Source organism: Cryptomeria japonica, unplaced genomic scaffold (assembly GCF_030272615.1).
Source record: "Cryptomeria japonica unplaced genomic scaffold, Sugi_1.0 HiC_scaffold_80, whole genome shotgun sequence".
Classification (NCBI taxonomy): Eukaryota; Viridiplantae; Streptophyta; class Pinopsida; order Cupressales; family Cupressaceae; genus Cryptomeria; species Cryptomeria japonica.
Window position 1 is genome coordinate 416,093 of NW_026728902.1, and position 7,397 is coordinate 423,489.

Genomic DNA, 7,397 nt, shown 5'->3' on the forward strand with positions numbered 1-7,397 from the left:
CGCAGGTGCGCGCGAAGTCGAAAGTTGGGTTAATTGTCCGGTTTGCCTCGGGTGCGCACCTTGCGTGCACCTTCGCCAGGGTGGGCGCCTTGGTGCGCACACCTTGGCTGGGCTGCGCACCCGGGCGCGCACACCTTGGCACCCGCGTTTCCTTCATTTTAAATTTTTTTTTTTTACAATCTCTCAAGTGGGAAATTCTATAATCTCAACTTTTTTTGCCTTTTCAGGAAACTTTTGAATGGAGCGCATCATTGGTGCGCTCCGAAGTGTGCTCCAAGGTGCGCACCTCTGGTGTGCTCCAAAGCTCTCTCCAGCTGCGTGCACCTGCCCCGGCCGCGCACCCGGCCCCGCCCAGCTTCGCTCACCTGTCCCGGGCGTCTGGTGCGGAACCTTAGAGTAAGAAACATCACCGTGCACCTTGGCCAACGTGCGCGACTCGACCGAGCGCGCACTGGCCGAGGTGCACACCGATTTCACCTGGGTGCGCGCGCAGCACCTCGGGCGCACCGGGGTGCGCGCACAACGCCCGGGTTGCACCGTGGCCTGTGTGCTCGGGGCGCCTCGGGTGCGCGCTCGGTGTCGCCCCCGCGCGCGCGGTAGTGCGGGCAGCGCACCCCGGCCCGGCCCGGCCCCGACGAGAACGCAAACGGGCAAAAGGTTTATTCAAATAGCATTGCGACGCCCGGCGAAAAACTAAGAAAGGGTGCAACACCGGGACTTCCCGGGAGGTCACCCATCCCAGTACTACTCCGGCCCAAGCGCGCTTAACTGCGGAGTTCTGATGGGATCCGGTGCACTAACGCTGGTATGATCGCACCCGTTATGAGCTTGTCGCAGTGTGTACTTAGCAAACCGCGACCCACGTGCGAATCCACCCCGGCCACCCACCCCCGTCGAGGTGCACACCCTCCCTCGCGAAGTGCGCCCCGTTCGCCAAGTGTGAGCCCTGCCCGGGTGCGCGCACCTTGCTAGGGCGTCGGGTGTGCACCCGGCCCGGCCTACGTGCGTGCACCTGGACGGGGCGTCGTGTGCGTGCAGTGTCCCGTCTGCAACGCGGTGCCCACACACCACCTCGGGCGCAACGACCTGCGCTCACATGTGGGCCGAGTGCACCTTGGTGCATGTTCGGGGCGCCTCGGGTGCACGCTCGATCTTGCCCCGGTGCACCAAGGCGCTCGGTTTGCCCCGGGTGCGCACTTGGTGCAAGGTGGGCACCCAAAATAGGGATCAAGCACCAAAACACAAGTTTCGGGATGCAAAATGGGACCCAAGGACCACAAATGCGTTCCAAGACCCATGATGGGTCCACGAGAACAAAAATGTGTTCCGAGACTTAATAAACAAATATTGGGTTTTAGGAGAAGAAACATGCTCTGATGCCCAAAACGAGAATCGACCCCGAAAAGGCCACAGGCCAAAAGTGGGATGCGAGACAAAAAAAAATGGGACCCGAGGACCAAAATTGGGTTCCCAGGTCGAAGACAGGGCAACCGGACAAGAAACGACCTCTAAGGCTCGAAATGAGTCCCGACGACTAAAACTTGACAAGAAGCACCCATCAGGCACCCAACTCGACACCCATGGGATGCCGACCCACCCGGGCTTCCACCTAGCACACCTTGGCACCCACCCACCCTCGCACCCAACCTCGCACCCAACTTAGCACCTTTGAACCCACATTGGCACTCACCCTGACCCTGGCACCTTGGAACCCACATTGGCACTCACCTTGACCCTGGCACCCACCTTTGCACTCACCTTGGGACCCACCCTGGCTCCCACCTCGGCACCCACCCAGACACCCACCTTGGTTCCTTGGCACCCACCTTGGATCCTTGGCACCCACCCCGACACCCACCTTGGCACGCAACTTGGCTACTTGCCACCCACCTTGGCTCCTTGACGCCCACCCCGACAACCACCCCGTGACCTACCCTGGCTAGGGTTGGTGCACACCCACCCTGGTGCCCACCTTGGCACCCACCCCATGACCCACCTTGGCACGCACCTTAGTACCCACCCCGTTACCCACCCTAGGACCCACCCCGTGACCCACCTTGGCCAGGGTGGGTGCCTTGGTGCGCACAACTTGCCTGGGCTGCACACCAGGGCGGGCTCAAGATGGCACCCGCGTTCCGTTTTTTTCACTATCTTTCAAAACGGAAATTTTAAAATCTCGTTTTTTTTTTTTTTTTGCCTTTTCTGGAAATTAGTGAAGGCAGCGCATCAAAGGTGCGCAATGCTGGTGCGAACCCGGGAGCGCTCCGATGTGTGCTCCAAGGTGCGGCGTGCACGAAGTCCGAGCCCGGCTTGCCCCGGGTGCGCACCTCGCGTGCACCTTCGCCGGGGTGAGCACCTTGGCTGGGTTGCGCGCCCTGGTGCGCACCAAGGAGCGCTCTGAAGTGTGCTCCAAGGTGCGGCGTGCACGAAGTCGGAGCTCGGTTTGCCCCGGGTGTGCACCTCGGGTGCGCACCTCGCGTGCACCTTCGCTGCGGTGGGCACCTTGGCTGGGTTGCGCGCCTTGGTGGGCACCATGCAGTGCACGAAGTCGGAGCCCGGTTTGCCCCGGGCGCGCACCTCCGCCAGGGTGGGCACCTTGGTGCGCACAACTTGCCTGGGCTGCGCACCAGGAAGGGCTCAAGATGGCACCCGCGTTCCGTTTTTTTCACTATCTTTCAGAACGGAAATTTTAAAATATCGTTTTTTTTTGCCTTTTCTGGAAATTAGTGAAGGCAGCGCATCAAAGGTGCGCAACGCTGGTGCGAACCTGGGAGCGCTCCGATGTGTGCTCCAAGGTGCGGCGTGCACGAAGTCGGAGCCCGGTTTGCCCCGGGTGCGCCCTGGTGGGCACCATGGTGCGCACCAAGGAGCGCTCCGAAGTGTGCTCCAAGGTGCGGCCTGCACGAAGTCGGAGCCCGGTTTGCCCCGGGCGTGCACCGCGGGTGGGCACCTTGGTGCGCATGCCTTGCCTGGGCTGCGCACCAGGGCGGGCTCAAGATGGCACCCGCGTTCCGTTTTTTTCACTATCTTTCAAAACGGAAATTTTAAAATCTCATTTTTTTTTGCCTTTTCTGGAAATTAGTGAAGGCAGCGCATCAAAGGTGCGCACCTCGCTGCCCACCACGGTGCGCAACGCCGGTGGGCACCCGGGAGTGCTTCGAAGTGTGCTCCAAGGTGCTGCGTGCACGTTGTCGGAGCCCGGTTTGCCCCGGGTGCGCACCTCGCGTGCACCTTCGTCGGGGTGGGCACCTTGGCTGGGTTTGCCCCGGCTGCGCTCCGAAGCGGGGTTATTGGAGCGCCGCCTCTTTTTTTGTCGGAGCGTTTGGTGGGGTTTCTCGCATTGGCTCTTCCCAGGCCCGGTTGCCACCCTGGCGCGCACGAAGTCGGAAGTAGGGTTAATTGCCCGGGTGCGCACCTTTGCCAGGGTGGGCACCTTACCTGGGCTGTGCACCAGGGCGGGCTCAAGATGGCACCCGCGTTCCGTTTTTTTCACTATCTTTCAAAACGGAAATTTTAAAATCTCCTCTTTTTTTTGCCTTTTCTGGAAATTAGTGAAGGCAGCGCATCAAAGGTGCGCACCTCGCTGCCCACCTTGGTGTGCTCTGAGGTGCGCACCCGGGAGCGCTACGAAGTGTGCTCCAAGGTGCGGCGTGCACGTTGTCGGAGCCCGGTTTGCCCCGGGTGCGCACCTCGCCTGCACCTTGGCCGGGGTGGGCACCCTCGCTGGGTTTGCCCAGGGTGCGCTCCGAAGCGGGGTTACTGGAGCGCCCCCTCTTTTTTTGTCAGAGCGTTTGGTGGGGTTTCTCGCATTGGCTCTTCCCAGGCCCGGTTGTTGGGTGCGCTCCCACCCTGGCGCGCGCGAAGTTGGAAGTTGGGTTAATTGCCCGGGCGCGCACCTTCGCCAGGGTGGGCACCTTGGTGCGCACACCTTGGCTGGGCTGCGCACCAGGGCGGGCTCAAGATGGCACCAGCATTCCCTTTTTCTCACTATCTTTCAAAACGGAAATTTTAAAATCTCGTTTTTTTTTGCCTTTTATGGAAATTAGTGAAGGCATCGCATCAAAGGTGCGCACCTCGCTGCCCACCTTGGTGTGCTCCGAGGTGCCCACCACGGTGCGCTCCGAGGTGCCCACCACGGTGCGCAACGCCGGTGCGAACCCGGGAGCGCCCCGATGTGTGCTCCAAGGTGCGGCGTGCACGAAGCCGGACCCCGGTTTGCCCCGGGTGCGCACCTCGCGTGCACCTTGGTGCGCACACCTTGGCTGGGTTGCGCGGCCTGGTGGGCACCATGGTGCGCACCAAGGAGCGCTCCGAAGTGTGCTCCAAGGTGCGGCGTGCACGAAGTCCTAGCCCGGTTTGCCCCGGGTGCGCACCTTCGCCGCGGTGGGCACCATGGCGTGCACGAAGTCGGAGCCCGGTTTGCCCCGGGTGCGCACCTCGCGTGCACCTTCGCCGGGGTGGGCACCTCGGCTGGGTTGCGCGCCCTGGTGCGCACCAAGGAGCGCTCCGAAGTGTGCTCCAAGGTGCGGCGTGCACGAAGTCGGAGCCCGGTTTGCCCCGGGTGCGCACCTTCGCCGCGGTGGGCACCCTGGTGCGCACCATGGCGTGCACGAAGTCGGAGCCCGGTTTGCCCCGGGTGCGCACCTCGCGTGCACCTTCGGCGGGGTTGCGCGCCCTGGTGCGCACCAAGGAGCGCTCCGAAGTGTGCTCCAAGGTGCGGCGTGCACGAAGTCGGAGCCCGGTTTGCCCCGGGTGCGCACCTCGCGTGCACCTTCGGCGGGGTTGCGCGCCCTGGTGGGCACCATGGTGCGCACCAAGGAGCGCTCCGAAGTGTGCTCCAAGGTGCGGCGTGCACGAAGTCGGAGCCCGGTTTGCCCCGGGTGCGCACCTCGCGTGCACCTTCGCCGCGGTGGGCACCATGGCGTGCACGAAGTCGGAGCCCGGTTTGCCCCGGGTGCGCACCTCGCGTGCACCTTCGCCGGGGTGGGCACCTCGGCTGGGTTGCGCGCCCTGGTGCGCACCAAGGAGCGCTCCGAAGTGTGCTCCAAGGTGCGGCGTGCACGAAGTCGGAGCCCGGTTTGCCCCGGGTGCGCACCTCGCGTGCACCTTCGCCGCGGTGGGCACCATGGCGTGCACGAAGTCGGAGCCCGGTTTGCCCCGGGTGCGCACCCCGCGTGCACCTTCGCCGGGGTGGGCACCTCGGCTGGGTTGCGCGCCCTGGTGCGCACCAAGGAGCGCTCCGAAGTGTGCTCCAAGGTGCGGCGTGCACGAAGTCGGAGCCCGGTTTGCCCCGGGTGCGCACCTCGCGTGCACCTTCGCCGCGGTGGGCACCTTGGCTGGGTTGGGCACCATTGAGCGCTCCGAAGTGTGCTCCAAGGTGCGCACCATGGCCCTCCAAGGTGCGCAGCATGGCGTGCACGAAGTCGGAGCCCGGTTTGCCCCGGGTGCGCACCTCGCGTGCACCTTCGCCAGGGTGGGCACCTCGGTGCGCACACCTTCTCAATGTTTTCTTGCCTTTTCTGGAAATTGGTGAAGGCAGCGCATCAAAGGTGCGCACCTCGGTGTGCTCCGAGGTGCGAACCCGAGAGCGCTCCGAGGTGCCCACGAAGTCGAAAGTCGGGTTAATTGCATTGTTTTCCCCGGGTGCGCTCCGAGGTGCGCAACATCGGTGCGCACCAAGGAGGGCTCCGAAGTGTGCTCCAAGGTGCGCACGATTCGGAGCTCGGTTTGCCCGGGGTGCGCACACCTTGGCTGGGTTGCGCACCCTTTGTGCGCTCCAAGGTGCGCACGAAGTCGGAGCTCGGTTTGCCCCGGGTGCGCACCTTCGCCAGGGTGCGCACCTTGATGCGCACGCCTTGGCTGGGCTGCGCACCTTGGTGGGCGCCATGGTGCGCACCTTTCGTGCGCTCCAAGGTGCGCACGAAGTCGGAGCTCGGTTTGCCCCGGGTGCGCACCTTGGTGGGCGCCATGGTGCACTCCGAGGTGCCCAAGATTGGTGCGCACCAAGGAGCGCTCCGAAGTGCGCTCCAAGGTGCGCAGGTGCGCGCGAAGTCGAAAGTTGGGTTAATTGTCCGGTTTGCCTCGGGTGCGCACCTTGCGTGCACCTTCGCCAGGGTGGGCGCCTTGGTGCGCACACCTTGGCTGGACTGCGCACCCGGGCGCGCACACCTTGGCACCCGCGTTTCCTTCATTTTAAATTTTTTTTTTTTACAATCTCTCAAGTGGGAAATTCTATAATCTCAACTTTTTTTGCCTTTTCAGGAAACTTTTGAATGGAGCGCATCATTGGTGCGCTCCGAAGTGTGCTCCAAGGTGCGCACCTCTGGTGTGCTCCAAAGCTCTCTCCAGCTGCGTGCACCTGCCCCGGCCGCGCACCCGGCCCCGCCCAACTTCGCTCACCTGTCCCGGGCGTCTGGTGCGGAACCTTAGAGTAAGAAACATCACCGTGCACCTTGGCCAACGTGCGCGACTCGACCGAGCGCGCACTGGCCGAGGTGCACACCGATTTCACCTGGGTGCGCGCGCAGCACCTCGGGCGCACCGGGGTGCGCGCACAACGCCCGGGTTGCACCGTGGCCTGTGTGCTCGGGGCGCCTCGGGTGCGCGCTCGGTGTCGCCCCCGCGCGCGCGGTAGTGCGGGCAGCGCACCCCGGCCCGGCCCGGCCCCGACGAGAACGCAAACGGGCAAAAGGTTTATTCAAATAGCATTGCGACGCCCGGCGAAAAACTAAAAAAGGGTGCAACACCGGGACTTCCCGGGAGGTCACCCATCCCAGTACTACTCCGGCCCAAGCGCGCTTAACTGCGGAGTTCTGATGGGATCCGGTGCACTAACGCTGGTATGATCGCACCCGTTATGAGCTTGTCGCAGTGTGTACTTAGCAAACCGCGACCCACGTGCGAATCCACCCCGGCCACCCACCCCCGTCGAGGTGCACACCCTCCCTCGCGAAGTGCGCCCCGTTCGCCAAGTGTGAGCCCTGCCCGGGTGCGCGCACCTTGCTAGGGCGTCGGGTGTGCACCCGGCCCGGCCTACGTGCGTGCACCTGGACGGGGCGTCGTGTGCGTGCAGTGTCCCGTCTGCAACGCGGTGCCCACACACCACCTCGGGCGCAACGACCTGCGCTCACATGTGGGCCGAGTGCACCTTGGTGCATGTTCGGGGCGCCTCGGGTGCACGCTCGATCTTGCCCCGGTGCACCAAGGCGCTCGGTTTGCCCCGGGTGCGCACTTGGTGCAAGGTGGGCACCCAAAATAGGGATCAAGCACCAAAACACAAGTTTCGGGATGCAAAATGGGACCCAAGGACCACAAATGCGTTCCAAGACCCATGATGGGTCCACGAGAACAAAAATGTGTTCCGAGACTTAATAAACAAATATTGGGTTTTAGGAGAA

At 63.3% G+C, this 7,397-nt stretch overlaps 2 non-coding genes across 2 annotated transcripts; both read right to left on the reverse strand.

The window, feature by feature from the left end:
* Window positions 1-700: 700 nt before the first annotated feature.
* Window positions 701-819, reverse strand: LOC131864254 (5S ribosomal RNA). Its single transcript, XR_009363093.1, has one exon. It is a non-coding gene; the product is annotated as a 5S ribosomal RNA (ribosomal RNA).
* A 5,915-nt stretch (window positions 820-6,734) lies between these two features.
* LOC131864255 (5S ribosomal RNA) lies at window positions 6,735-6,853 on the reverse strand. Its single transcript, XR_009363094.1, has one exon. It is a non-coding gene; the product is annotated as a 5S ribosomal RNA (ribosomal RNA).
* Window positions 6,854-7,397: the final 544 nt, after the last annotated feature.